The following is a 15,743-nucleotide window of genomic DNA, read 5'->3' as shown; positions in this document are numbered from 1 at the left end:
AAGATTCACTGCTGTTTGGTGGTTAGTTACAAAGTCTTTGCCCACAAATCGACGTCTTTAATGCAAGCTACAAGTAATAAAAGCAATCACTGGGAGGTTTTTTGGGCAGTAATCTTTTTAAGACCAACTTCACCCAAATACAGCCAGAAGCCTCCAGCAACTAGCTGCCAATTGGTTGGGGAATCCACATTTTTCTAGAATCCAGACATGTCAGGAGGTCCCTGACCGGTCTCTAGGCCCGGGTGACTGAGGCCTAATTTAATCCAAACTGATGTTACATGTAAGCATTTTGATGATTCAAATATATTTCGTAATGGTCAAGAACATACAGCCGATGCTGTTTTTTGTATTCACGTCTTATATGTATATTTGTAACTAAACCACAACCACTAACTCGCAACCACTTGACAAGTGTGTATATGTTTGTCTATTAAATAAAACATTCCTGTGAATGTGTTCTACAGCATTCCATAATGGTGTAGATGATTCCAAAGAACTGTGGCTTCCTCTGAAAGATACACCCGAAATCACCCTTTTATTCTTTGTGCATCATTGCTGTAAAACACATTACCTTGCATGTTTACACCCTCCCCAACGGGAGCTGTCAATATGCAAGTGACTCATAAACCAAGAGTCCTCCTTGCTTCTCTAAACGGCGTATCACATAACAATTCCTGACGGCACAGCAATGACACACAGTCCATGCCTGTACAAACATTTTAAAAGCCAAATAAGCAATGCAAGGAAGAGAAGCAGATACAACTCTGCAGGATTATGTGTCGTCTGCAGCATTAACTAAAGGTAGCATTTGACACTTTTCCTTCTAAATCTGTTGAAAGCAGGTCAGACTCACTGACTTATAAATCAGATAAATTTCATGATCAATATTGGGAAGTAGTTTTATTTATTTATTTGTTTAACACCTGTACAAAAGGCCAGCCAGTTCGCAGAACTCACGAACGGAGCCGCATCTGCGGAGTAAGATATCAGCATACGGCTGCCGTTTAGCCAATGAGCGGTGAGGCAACCCATTCTCTTCACCAATCAGAAGACACAATTCTACCTCATCATTACGCACATGTCGACGCAGAGAGTTCGGTCGGAGCTGCAGGTGGGAAGAGTCAGCAGAGTTTTACTCACCGTGTGGATTTTCATTCCTCTAATGCTGTTAGCGGTGTGCGTCCATGAGACTGTAAGTTTCTGTGTTTTATTGTGTTTGTTCTTTGCTGCGGCCATTATCCTCCCTTGTTTAATCCTTGGCGCACACTTTGTTTACCGATTGTTACTGCCGTTTACTGCGAAGCAGCCTCTGCCGTGCGGTCATTAAGAGACCGTCACTAATTTCTCATGTTAGCTCTAATGTAAAGTGCCTAGTTAGGATTTATGTAAATAGTAAAATTAGCATTTGTTGACACTCCCTTATTTTGGTTGAATGTTCCACTATCCAGTATTGTTTGTATTGTTGTATTACACATTTAATTCACTCTGTTCACCTAATTATGGAAGACTTTTATGTTCTTTCCAACAGAAACCACACCATCACTCACCACACGGCATATAGCATTTTACAGTCTGTTAAATCCCCTCACTCACATTATGGATGTGTGCTTCGGATTCTTGCTAAATAAATGAGTGAACGACAGATACCTGAGTGGCAGTGGATTTTGTGGATATGCCATCTGTTCTTATCGGACAACCCTGTTGAGATTGTGGATTCTTAGAGTCAGCACCTTATCATCTACATCAGTCATAGTCAGGAGGTCAAGTCCATCCCACTTACAGTGACCTCCTCCATTACATGGTCCTTCGAGCCGGAGTTACAGTTTCACAGGCAAGATGGCTTTCTCATCCACTCCTCGTCCTCGTCGCGATGGTCATCGGCCTCGTTACCTCGATGACTTCTTGGTGCAGTTGCCAAGGAGATCACTACCACAGGTGCATGTGTCGCACAACCAGTCCCCTGATGACCATGGGGCACATCCCAACACCTCAGCCACTCCAGCTGACCAGACTTCTCAGCATGGCACCTCAGACGTGGTATTATCAGCACTGAGAGAAATGCAGGAAGATAATAATCAGCTCAGACGAGAGGTTCAGACTCTGCTTGGTGCCCTCTCTCTCCGGTCCTCAGCCCTCCAGACGTCACCAGCTCCCCAACCTTCTGCATTAAGCCCCAGTACCCAGGACCAGAGGCAGTCCTTGTGGACTGATTCCATGCCTCAGTCTCCTCATCCTGACCATGCCTCCAGACACTACCCACACACGGTACGTTCCTTTCACATACCAGAGGATGACATACAGGATTTACCTTGGCCAGAGGCATCACTTCCACTTGATCCTCAGAGTGCTGAGCCATTCCCTGTTCCACCACCTCCGGTATCAGAAATTCCTGCTAGTGCAGCAGCCTCAGGTCCTTTCAGATGTACGTCACCTTATCAGTACAGTCAACTTCCTGTGACTGAACAGGTCGGGAAAATTAACGTGAAGGACGAGTATGGGCCTGGAGCATGTGTGAAGAGGCAGGTCACCCCTGAATATGCAGAGCCATACACCTTTCAGCGCCAACAACCAGAAAGCTTCCGGGAGATGACTGGGGACCCGCCTCGCTGGCCGCCAACTGATTCCAAAGCCTGGAGGAAATATGGTCAGCACGAACCTCTACCAAGTACAGAGACCGTGTACCGGGGACCAACACCACACATTCCATACTTCACGTCTGATGACCCCAGCCAGTTCGCTCGTTTGCGAATGGCCCTTGACAATATCCTGCCTCACGATGCAACTGAACGTTTCAAGTACCAGATCCTAGTCGATCACCTCAAGTTGGAAGACGCCCTCCTTATTGCCGATTCCTACAGCAATAGTCGCTATCCATACAGCCAGACCATGTCATCCCTGATAGAGCTGTATGGTCAACCTCACAAACTTGCCCTGCAGCGGATCACTGACGTGTTGTCAGAGTCTCCGGCGCGAAGTGGTGACAGCCGAGCGTTCCGTCTTTTCGCCCTGAAAGTGAGGGCTCTCGTGGGAATGTTAGAACAGCTTGGGAAAGAGGGGAGAGCAGAACTAGAGTGTGGGTCACACGTCACCAGACTGCTGTCCAAACTGCCACACAGTCTTCGAGCGCAGTTTAAGCGGTTCATCAATCCTCTTCAGACACCCATCCCAACCTTAGCAGATTTGGCAGAGTGGCTTGAATATGAAGTCCGCATCCAAGATGATGATGTGTATTTCCATCATCATCAGCAACCTCGAGAGCCACGTGTGGATCGTGGGAAGGGTGCCAGACCCAAGCAGAGATCTGCAGCGGCAACCACAACCGTCTTATTGGGCTACGACCCTCCTGCTAAAGGCCCAGAGCCTCCAAAACAGGCATCACGTCCAGTTTCCAAATTGGGGAAGCCAAAGAAATTCTGCCCCTTCTGTAATAATCTTCAGCACTATTTCAATCAGTGCACAGATTTCAAGAAGCTCAATATAGAGCAGAAGTTGTCTTGGATTCAGACAGGCAAGCGGTGCTGGAGATGTGGAAGGGACCATCCAGAGGCGCAATGCTACCTGAAAGCTAGATGCCAGCAATGCAATCAGGTGCATTTGGAGACACTCCATGAGATTAATGCATCGCGATCCACTAGTTCTGACAGACCGGCGGAGGAAGCTGTCCAACCCGTCACGTACTACGTTGATCCAACATGGGGGACCAGCTGTGTGCTACTGAAAATGGTCAGGGTGTGCCTCTATAATGGCAAAATGAAGCTAGAGACATATGCCATCCTAGATGATGGGTCAGAGCGCACAATCCTTCTTCACAGTGCTGCCCAAGAGCTGGGCCTTCAGGGAAAGAGGGAGGAGTTGGCGCTCCGAACCATCCGACAAGATATTAGAACGGTGGAAGGACATTCCGTTTCCTTCTCTATAGCCTCCGCCACTGACCCTCGGAGACGGTTCCGGATCCAAAGAGCATTCACTGCCACTGAGCTTGGGCTTGCCAAACACTCACATCCAGCTGATGCACTGCAAAGGTCCTACCGCCACCTGCGAAGTCTTCCACTTCATTCGTTCCACCAAGCTCAACCATTATTGCTGATTGGCTCTGACTACCCACATCTCCTGACTCCAATAGAGCCTGTCCATCTGGGTCCACGGGGAGGACCAGCTGCACTCAAGACACGGCTGGGTTGGACTCTGCAGGGTCCAGCCAAGGTTCTTCTACATCAAGCCTCCACTCCTCAGTGTCTACTCACAAGCACCCTGACTCCCAGTGCTGAACTTCTCAGTAATGTAGCCAAGCTCTGGCAGATGGATGTTCTCCCATACCAGAATGAGAAGGTGGCCACACGTTCAAAACAGGATACCATGGCTGTCAAGATGCTAGAGGAGAAGACCATTAGAGTGGAGGTGGATGGTATCAACCGGTATGCCACCCCGTTGCTGTGGAAAGAGGAACCAGTCCCGCTTCATTCCACTAAGGACTCTGTCTTGGGTCACCTGCGAGCTACGGAGAAGCGCCTCCTGAAGACGCCTGTACAAGCAGCCACCTATAACCAGGAAATTCAGAAGCTGGTGGATGCAAGCTATGTGAGTAAACTGACCATCGCAGACATGGAGATGGATGGTAGCACCTGGTACATACCACACCACATGGTTCAGCATAATGGCAAGGATCGCGTTGTCTTCAACTGTTCTTTCGTGCACAATGGTAACAGCCTGAATCAGCATCTCCTACCTGGTCCTACCCTGGGCTCGACGCTCCTGGGTGTGTTACTTCGCTTCCGGGAGTATCCCATTGCAGTGAGCAGTGACATCAAGGGGATGTTTCATCAGGTCCGCCTCTTGACTCAGGACAAGCCCTTCCTCCGGTTCCTCTGGAGAGATATGGATCGCACGAGGCAACCAGAGGTTTACGAATGGCAAGTGTTGCCTTTCGGGACGACATGCAGTCCCTGCTGTGCCACCTATGCTCTGCAGCGGCACGTTCTGGATCACAGCAGCCCCAGCGAGGATACCCGTCACACAGTGGAGAAATGTTTCTATGTTGACAATCTCCTCCAGAGCTTCGCATCATTTCCCGAAGCCCAGCAACTGGTTAACAAAATCCAGCAGTTGCTGCTCACCGGTGGCTTCGAATTACGACAGTGGGCTTCCAACTACCCAGAACTCATCAGTCATATGCCACCTGGATCAGTCTCACAGAGCAGTGAACTGTGGTTTTCCCCCGATGGGACTGATGTACCAGAGCGGACTCTGGGCCTGCAATGGCACTGTCAGTCTGACGAGCTCAGATATCAGATTCGGCACACTGAGCAGTTGGTGGAGCCCACAATGCGCAACATCTATCGGGTTCTGGCCAAGCAGTATGATCCGCTTGGCCTTCTCATTCCTTACACCACTCGGGCCAAAATCCTGGTGCAGCATCTCTGGAGGAAAAGGAGAGACTGGGATGATCCAAATCTGCCAATCGACCTGCTGCAGCTGTGGCATGCATGGGAAAGTGAATTGATTCAGCTCCCTGATGTCTCCCTGCCACGTTGTTACGTGCAGCCAGAGACAGACCCATCCCTTTGCAAGCAGAGCATCCACATCTTCTCCGATGCATCTGAGAAGGCATATGGAGCTGTAGCCTACCTTCGGACAGAAGATCATATGGGGGGAATCCAGGTAGCCTTCCTAGCTGCCCGATCTCGAGTTGCTCCCGTCCGTCAACAGTCCATTCCGAGGTTGGAGCTCTGTGCTGCTCATGTGGGAGCCCAGCTTGCTGCCGTCCTCAAGAGGGAACTCACCCTTCATATCTCAAGCATTGTCTATTGGACCGACTCCACTACAGTCCTGAACTGGCTCCAGTCCCAATCCTGCCGCTACAAGATCTTTGTGGGCTCTAGAGTTGCAGATATTCAAGAGCTAACTGAAGGGAGCCTGTGGAGATATGTCAGATCAGGCGACAATCCTGCCGACGACATCACTCGAGGATTACGGCTCTCACAGCTCACCTCTCATCATCGGTGGCGCCGGGGCCCACCTTTTCTCTGGCAGGCGGCATCATACTGCCCGGAGCTCCCGAACCACGTTTCCCTTGATGATTCATCAGAGCTGCGGAAGGAGAGCTTCTGTGGGAACATCACCAGAATACCTGATCCACATCTACCTGATGTTGGTTCTTTCAGTGGCTACCAGACCTTGCTGGAAGCTTACGTTCGAGCTGTCCATGGGACAGCTGCTGACTCGACACCCACGGCAGAGGATTACAGGCAAGCGGAGTTAGCACTCCTCCGGAAGGTACAGGAAGACAGTTTCCCTGAAGATTTTGTTCGGCTGTCATCTCACAAACCGGTAGCTGCCAGCAGTCGCCTACTTGCCTTAGCTCCTGAGTATGACCCAGAGGCTCAACTGATTCGGGTAGGGGGGCGGCTTCGCAGATGTGAAACCCTCAGTCAAGACATCTTGCATCCTGTCGTTCTTGACCCTCAGCATCCTATCACAAAGCTCATCGTCCAGGATTGCGATCGCCAGCTTGCTCACCCGGGCTCCGAGAGGGTCTTTGCTGAGCTCCGGCGCAGATTCTGGATACTTCGAGGACGAGAGGCCGTCCGGAAGCACCAGTACAACTGTCCTGAATGCAGGAGGTGGCGCAGCCAGCCGGTCATTCCCAAGATGGCTGACCTTCCATTATCCAGTTTAAGACTTCATCGCCCAGCCTTCTATTCAACTGGGGTGGATTGCTTTGGCCCATACCTTGTCAAGATGGGGCGGCGTACAGAGAAACGGTGGGGGATCATCTTCAAATGCCTAACGACCCACGCAGTCTACCTTGATCTGCTTGCCAGCATGGACACTGACTCATTCCTGATGGGACTGCGTCGTTTCATCTCGAGACGTGGGAAGCCCTTCGAACTGCTGTCGGATCAAGGTACCAACTTCAGAGGTGGTAGCTCTGAACTCCAGGAGGCTTTCAACGCACTCGGCCCAGCTCTGAAGTCACAGTTGGCCAGCCAGCAGATTCATTTTCGTTTCAACCCTCCACAGGCTCCACATTTTGGTGGTTCCTGGGAACGGGAGATTCGTTCCATCAAGTCTGCGCTGCATACCATTCTCGGCTCGCAGCATGTCACCGAGGAAGTCTTTAGGACGATACTCAGCGAGGTAGAGAGCATCATCAACTCTAAGCCGCTAGGTTATGTCTCCTCAGACGTAGCAGACGTTGATCCGATCACTCCCAACATGTTGTTGATGGGGCGGCCTGATTCCGGTATGCCACAGGTCATCTACCCAGAAGCCGAACTCCTGAGCCGTCGTAGGTGGAGACAATGTCAAGCCTTGGCGGATCAATTCTGGATCCACTACATCCGGAATTATCTACCTTCACTCCAGATGCGGCACAAATGGCAGCAGGAAAGAGATGAGTTGACTGTTGGCACTATCGTTCTCATTGTGGACCAGCAGCTCCCTCGTGCCCTATGGCCAGTTGGTAAGGTCAGCCAAGTAATCCCTGGAGCAGATGGCAGGGTTCGAACCGTTCAGATACAGGTTGGAGACAAGACATATACACGATCAGTGGGACGACTTATCAGACTTCCAGCTCTTCCACCGGAGTCTACTGCCTGACCTTCCTAAGTGAAGTGCACCTTTGCTCCGCAAAGTTGGGGGCGGCTGTACAAAAGGCCAGCCAGTTCGCAGAACTCACGAACGGAGCCGCATCTGCGGAGTAAGATATCAGCATACGGCTGCCGTTTAGCCAATGAGCGGTGAGGCAACCCATTCTCTTCACCAATCAGAAGACACAATTCTACCTCATCATTACGCACATGTCGACGCAGAGAGTTCGGTCGGAGCTGCAGGTGGGAAGAGTCAGCAGAGTTTTACTCACCGTGTGGATTTTCATTCCTCTAATGCTGTTAGCGGTGTGCGTCCATGAGACTGTAAGTTTCTGTGTTTTATCGTGTTTGTTCTTTGCTGCGGCCATTATCCTCCCTTGTTTAATCCTTGGCGCACACTTTGTTTACCGATTGTTACTGCCGTTTACTGCGAAGCAGCCTCTGCCGTGCGGTCATTAAGGGACCGTCACTAATTTCTCATGTTAGCTCTAATGTAAAGTGCCTAGTTAGGATTTATGTAAATAGTAAAATTAGCATTTGTTGACACTCCCTTATTTTGGTTGAATGTTCCACTATCCAGTATTGTTTGTATTGTTGTATTACACATTTAATTCACTCTGTTCACCTAATTATGGAAGACTTTTATGTTCTTTCCAACAGAAACCACACCATCACTCACCACACGGCATATAGCATTTTACAGTCTGTTAAATCCCCTCACTCACATTATGGATGTGTGCTTCGGATTCTTGCTAAATAAATGAGTGAACGACAGATACCTGAGTGGCAGTGGATTTTGTGGATATGCCATCTGTTCTTATCGGACAACCCTGTTGAGATTGTGGATTCTTAGAGTCAGCACCTTATCATCTACATCAGTCATAGTCAGGAGGTCAAGTCCATCCCACTTACAGTGACCTCCTCCATTACAACACCTTTGTTAAAAACTTGCACTCATAAACCAATCTCTACCTGATAAATTCAAATAACACCTAGCTCTGCTTTTGAAAAGGGACAGAGGGGTTTATGAAAATTTTGAAACCGTTTTTAAATTAACAACTTAACAACGGAATATTGAAAATGAATCAATTATATACATAACTGAAATTAGATAAAGCATTGAGCTCTCTCAGGTAGGGATGGGTATCGAAAACCGGTTCTTGTTGAGAACCGGTTCCCACTGTTTCAATTCCTTGGAATTGTTTGCCATTTTTGCAAACGATTCCCTTATCGATTCCAGTCGCCCCGAATCACGTCACCACGTTGCGGAGCGTCATTTACCTGGCAGGAAACATGGTGCCTAAGCGGCTCAAACGCTCAAAAGTTTGGTTATACTTTAGGAGAACGGATGACAAAAGGGCAACTTGCAATACTTGAAAAGTAAATATTTCATTTAAGGGAGGAAACACTACGAATATGTAAATAGAATTTGCTGACAAAACACGTGATAACCTTAAATGAATGTCGTGTTTTTAATTCCGCTCCGGACTCGTGAATCTCAACCCAGCAGCAGCGGTAACGTTTGCACGTCCTCTCCCGTTAATGCGGCAGGTAAATAATCAACTAAGAGTGCATATTTATGTTAGCGCGATCTGCCTTATTACAAAACCTGCCATTACTGTGCATTTAGGTGACCATGATAAGAGAGACCGACAGAGTCTGGCTGCCTCAGATGCTGGCAGTTCTCCCTGCAGTCTACCGGTAGCGTCTCCTTTCAGGCCAGGATAGACGAATGTCACCGAGCAGTGACTAAGTTTGTGGTAAAAGGCTTGAACCCATTTGCCACAGCAGATGCCCCGATTTTCGGTAAGTGAATGTGTTTAATTGTCGGCAGGGACATTACTGGATATTCTTGTGTAATTGCTACAGAATAATTTATGTTACACTTTGTTATTGCTACAGAAGAATATTTATTTTATTATTTTACATTTAAAATTTTTTTTCCTGGGGACCCTGTGACACCCCATTGAAGAGCCGTAGGCTGTGGATCTCTTATCTCACTGTTGGGTTTGTAAGACCATGTTACTCTTGTTCAAAGAGAAGATATAAAACAGTTGTAAGCTAATCGACCTTAGTGTTCTCCTTTTAAAAAAAAAAAAAAAGAATCGATAAGAGAATCGATAAAGAATTGAATCGTTAAACAGAATCGAAAATGGAATCGGAATCGTGAAAATCTTATCAATACCCATCCCTACTCTCAGGTTATCCTGCAACTGTCACTGGACAACCATTGTTGGGGGTCTAAATAGGTTCAGGTTTAACTCATGACTTTCACTGGGTCACTTGAAGGACTTGACAGAGTCGTCCCCAGTAAATTTCACTGCTGTCTTGGCCTTGTGTTTTGGACCCTTGTCTGTGGCAATGTCTGAGGTTCTGAGGACTATGCAGCAAGTTTTTATTAAAACATCTCTGTACCTGACTATTCTCTCTTTCCCAGTCACAGAAAAACAAATCCAAAGCATGATTCTGCCAATGCCACATTTCTTCAGGAAAGGCTTCTGTCAGGGCACTAAGCCCAGATCAGTGGGAAATAAATCTTTCATTTTTGAAAGATAGCAGACTAAGAATCCTGGGTATTTTCCATTTGCACTTGTTTCATATCATGTAATGTTCAACGTGTGTAGCTTCATGTTTTTTCTATACGTGGCAGAATTTGGTTCAAATCTGCTCTAAATATGAAGTGAAGTGTATATAAATAAGGAAACCTTAACAGTAGCTAACAAACTATATATAAAAGTTACATCCTTTTGATGACTGTGAAAGTCAGGATTATTTCATGCAATTATGTTGAATGAAACAGTGTTTCCTTTGCCACCACTTAGTTACAGCACTACTCATAACAGAATTACTTTGCACACTGGCAACTGGTAATCATCCTTAACAACATAACACAAAAAACTCATAAGGCTCTGAAGCTGGACATGAAGAGACATTCAGTCTGCGACTCTGTGACTAAGTCCTGCCGCACGCTGTAGAACAAGTACAGATAAACCAGCTGGTAAAAATAACATTTAAATGAATCTCTTTTTAGCACATTAGACGTGCTCTTTGAAACAGCCATGGACCAGATATCAAATTAGAATGCAGACTAAATGCACTGAAATGGAGACTGGTGGGCTAACATTCCTCACGTTCCTGAGCATCGAAGTTTCATCTAACGTGTTTTCATTTCCAACATATTTTATGTGACTTAACTTAGATATGTTTCACTTTTCTCTCTCAATCTGTCTTTATCTGAAAATCCCCAAATGTCTTCTCGTGAGTCAGTAAAGGGCAGGGGAGGATTTGACAGAACCGTGAACCAGTCCAGACCATACTTGGCTGAACCAAACGAATTTAGGTTAGACCCGGACAGGCCAAATGAGGTAAACGCAGGGACAGACCAGGCATTAGCAGCCTCAACATAACTGCTTTCCAACCGTTTTGTGCCTAAATGCAAGTAAGAACTTCAATCATTCAATTTAGGGCTACATTTTCACACATACACTGATACACACACAGACATGCTAGTACACAACTTTCCCAGGCTCCACCATCACATCGTCCAAATGGCTGCTATGGAGCTGTGATTTTTAGCAGAGCAGCTTCTTTTATTTTTTTCAAAATTGTTCTATTTTTTTTTTTTTTTTTTTTTTTTTAAATCCAAGATTCCTATTTTTAGGCATGGCTGAAATTATTAACCCTCCTACCCCCTTTACACACACACTCATTCTTCATTCTCCTCCCCCTTTCTCCCCCCTCCTTCCCGCTTGTCTCTCTTGTTGTATTTTGACCAAAAAAGTCAGAGACTTTAATGTTTTTCCCTGTCAGACACAGGCTGTCTGGACGTTAAGTTGAAGACAGAAGAGGCTATATTTGCAGTCTGACCTCACTCTGAACGCAAGCACACAGACACCCACACACACACGTGCACACAGACACCCACACACACACCCACACACACACACACACACACACACACACACACACACACACACACACACACACACACACAGAGTTTTAACATGGTCAGGGATGACGCAGGGACAACCGCACCTCTGCGTTGTCAGTTTCATTCTGTCCATTTTGCTGCTGGACGGGCCTCGCATCAGTGGTCAGCCTCAGTGGATGCTCTTTCACAGACAACATCCTGTTAACCCAGGGGCCACAAAATTTCAGTTGATCGAAAAAAAGTTGAAAACATTTTATTTTGTTGATTCCTGGGTGTTGCTTCTGGAAGCTCCACAAGTGCTCGAGCCCATATCTAAGATTAACAGAACTCGTAGGGAATGCGTTTAACTCTATGTCCCCCCTGCATTCAAAAGCTGCTGTAACTTGAATTTGTAAAAAGATGAGTGGCATTGCCCAAATATCCTTCACTTGATGGAAAATGAAGAAAAAAGTGAGGAAATACAAATCTCCTCACTGTGCCACATGTCCATACGTTACAATTAAAGACATAAAAACTCAAAAATTCCATTCATGGTTGAAGGATGTGTCCCTTATTCTTGGAAAATGATACAAGATGTAATTTTCCAGATTCCTGTCATCACACTGAGGCTGCTGGGGGTCGCATCATTGTGTTGTACAGACAATAATGCTCCTTTTGCTTTTCACTTGACTTTTTAAACTCTTTTTTTCACCACTATAATAAGTTAATCACATTCACTTAAACATGTGCATTTACTCTTATTCTGTGAGCTTTTGACTGTAACAAAATCCTTACGAAATAAAACAAGCTGAACATCTGAAGTCTTTAAAAACTTTTTAGTGCACTCAATTGTTACTGAGGACTCTAAATGTGTTTTTAGCCTATAAATAGTAGATTTAATCCACCGGCACCAATAAAAACTTGTATTCATTCACATGTGGCATTAACGCTTTCTCCATATGGTGACATATGACTTTATTTAGATAAAAACCTGAATCACTGATGATGCTAACAGTGACAATGGACATTTGTGTGTGTGTGTGTGTGTGTGTGTGTGCACGCGCGTTTGTGTGTGATTTACTCTTCTGTGTGAAAGGACGTTGTATGCCGCAAATCTATCAAAATTATATTTTATTGTAGTCAAACAGTGAGGCTGCCTTCTAGGAAAATGAAATTCCTTCAGCCATCTCATATTGATAAACCAATCCATCAATCAAACCGGCACCCATTCCTTTGAAATTATCAGTGGGTTTGTATATCTAAACATAGACACAAGCATGGGGAAGTCCACACACACACTTGAACTTGGCTATGACCTCTGGCTGTATGAGCAGTTAAACAGTCTTTCCATGTTTTCACCACAGGAATGGACAGGGGTCTCATAAAGAGTGTCATTCACTATTTAAGTCTCAAATTCACACACATATACATAGTAAACTAAATTGTCCATGCATGCACGCACACACACACACACACACACACGCACACACACACACACACACACACACACACACACACACACACACAGGTTGGGCAAAGCACCATGTAATGCAGACAGAGCTGCTGATTCTCGGAGTTTAGCGATAGCGTCACTTTTACACCGTGAGAACCCGAGAAACACATTTCTCAAAGGAGCCCTCTCATTCGATGTGGGTGTGTTACCATTTTTGGGGAGAAAAAGGGGGATAGCAACACAGACACACATATCCACACAGACATGAGTTAAGTAATGTTAAATATAGCAGTTGAATGCTAATCTGTTATAGCTGGGTTATGAATAGGCAGTGTGCAGAGGCTACAGAGGATGTGAACCACGTTTAAAATAGTTAAAAGGTTTAAAATAGTTGCTTCAGATTTTCTGCTCTTTATTTAACTGACTTTAACTCAGAATTGCACACAGTAAAAAAGATGCATGTGAATGTGAATCCTGTCAGAGAGAAGGCATCAGCAGCTAGAGGCGGAGTGATGTTAGGCCAGAAAAGTTCTCTCTTTATTCAGCTCCCTCTGACGAGGCAGGAAGAAAAACAAACATAAGCATGGGTAGGACGACCGCTGCCTCACAGCGTAACAAACAAGCTTATTGATTATATTTATTTCTATATCTCTCACCATACACCGCAATATCCAAGCAGAATGTCACAGCAGATTCTTGGGAGCGAGGGTAAAATCTACAGTGACGGAATAAAGTGGACGCACGGTGGCTTACGATGATGCTGCAAAGTTAACAAATTCTTGTTTTTCAGCATTTAAATGTCAAATATTCCCATTCAGTTTCTAAAATGTGAGGCTTTGTCTCTTTTATATATGTGAAGAAAACACAATTTCTAAACATCACATGACTAATTTTTCAGTATCTGTTAAGAAGAACAGGAAAAAGAAATGAGAGCATGATAATACCAAAAAACGTTTAGTTCCATCCATAAATTCTAAGAACTGCATTGTTTTTAGTTTTTGAGACCTATTTTAAAAAAGGGGGGTAAGGGCCTGAGAGTATGTGAAGTGGAGATAAACGTGACACAGGAAGCTAATTTTGTGTATTTCATGTTATCAGGAATTGTGGGATGTCACTGGCTGCAACAGTCTGATCGTAGGCGGTAGATGCAATTTATGGTAGTTGGAATATTTTTAGTCTTTCCATGAAATCTGAAAAGAGATAATTCCATGGGAGTTTGGACTCAGACGGATCAGTTAAAAATGAGAGACGTTTGTCAACCTAAATGACAAGAAGGAAAGAGTGAGGCAGAAATGTAATGAAAGTTATTAACAAGCATGAGGAGATATCCTTTAACCTTCCTGCAATGTTTAAGGCAGAAATCAGAAGACGAGAGGTTAGTAAGTGGGCGGTGAGGAAACTGTACGGGTGTTTGCGAATTGAATTGCCAGACTTCCTCGACTGTTTGAATTTGAACTCATGACCCCCGACCTTGGGGGGCTGAAAACAGAAGCTGAACTGCAAGAAAGAGACTGTTTACAGTGTAAACAGGCCTGAACACAGATTGTGCTCCTACATGCTGCCCTGCTTTTAATCTGTCACCCGGAACAATGGTCACTTTCCCCTTCAAAGCTGTTATGTGTGTGAAGGCATGTGTCAATGCTGGACCACGTCTCTGTGCCTAAAACGCATTTCAAGCTACAGTGATCTCATCGGAGATACTATCAGCCTGTTTACCGTTTCTACGCTCCTCTGTGGCTACTACACTTGCACAAATTGGACAATGAAGAGCAGGTGTGTGCATGAGATACCAAACTCTGTGTGTTTGAGACAAAGGTCGGTGATTATTGTAAAATCCCTACTGCAGGTGGAAGAGCAACTCTCCTGCTGAAAAGCAGGCAACAGACAGAAATACAGACTGAACAATTTAATGGTGTTTTGTCACATGTTTAAAAATGTTGTTAGTATATTTAAAGAAGGGCAGAGGCCAACCGTCATGTTGGATTAGGCATCAAGCATTTTTAAAGGCAATTCTTATACAGAAACATTTTTTGTAATGTTAAGTGAACATCACTTAACAGTTTTACTTTTTTATTTTAGTGTCAACAGTAGAAAATAGTGACACACACCACCCATACATTATTGTGTTTCACGCCTTCTTTCTGCACTGCAGCAACCTGTGCAGTCATACTGAAGCATCTGCCTAATAATCTGTGCAGTGGGTTATTGTGTATTGACAGACACTGACATTTTCCATCAGCATCAGCAGCAGTATTGATTATAATGATTGCTGTAAAAATAACAAAAAAATGTAGAAGTAACAAACATTTTGGATGGAAGCAATGCAGGACCCATGTCCATTTGTCAGCTATGTCCACTTGTCATTTTGGAATTTTTGAGCAGTTCTGCCATACCCAACAAAAAATTCACCAGTCACGTTTGTGTAGAAACTATGGGTTGACCGTGGTTATGTCCAGGTGACCAATACAATCGCAAGGATGTTTTTGGTTCACCACCCTTTGTGTGACCAGCTTCACTCAGGAACCTACAGTGAATTCCTGTGAACTGAAGGGGAATACACATTTTTCCCTAGTGACAGGAGATTGCCAGGCAGTTGCTGACTGGTCTCTAGGCCCATGTCAGTGAGGCCTAATCCCTGAATTATGCTTCAGCAGGAAATCTATGTTGTAACTTACTTTGTAACCAGAAACTTTCCCTAACCCTACTCCCTAACCTTCCACGTCAGTCAGACTCATTGTGGGCTGAAGCTTTAGTTGCATTTCTCGAGAAGTGCACATCATGTTATGCAATG

The 15,743-nt window shown here is 45.4% G+C and overlaps 1 protein-coding gene and 2 long non-coding RNA genes across 3 annotated transcripts in view; 2 read left to right on the top strand and 1 right to left on the bottom strand.

The window, feature by feature from the left end:
* gmds (GDP-mannose 4,6-dehydratase) overlaps window positions 1-15,743 on the bottom strand; it is a 198,178-nt gene that overhangs the window by 48,099 nt on the left and 134,336 nt on the right. The gene's annotated exons all lie outside the window — the stretch shown is intronic.
* LOC146555157 (uncharacterized) lies at window positions 952-1,642 on the top strand. The gene is made up of 2 exons (XR_014889328.1): window positions 952-1,192; window positions 1,529-1,642. It is a non-coding gene; the product is annotated as an uncharacterized LOC146555157 (long non-coding RNA).
* On the top strand, window positions 7,640-8,363 carry LOC146555156 (uncharacterized). Its single transcript, XR_014889251.1, has 2 exons — window positions 7,640-7,913; window positions 8,250-8,363. It is a non-coding gene; the product is annotated as an uncharacterized LOC146555156 (long non-coding RNA).

This window comes from Mchenga conophoros, linkage group LG17 (genome assembly GCF_057382185.1).
Source record: "Mchenga conophoros isolate Kocher_MC1m ecotype Shallow Benthic linkage group LG17, M_conophoros_male_GT1.1, whole genome shotgun sequence".
NCBI lineage: Eukaryota > Metazoa > Chordata > Actinopteri > Cichliformes > Cichlidae > Mchenga > Mchenga conophoros.
This window is presented reverse-complemented; position numbering and strand designations above follow the sequence as displayed.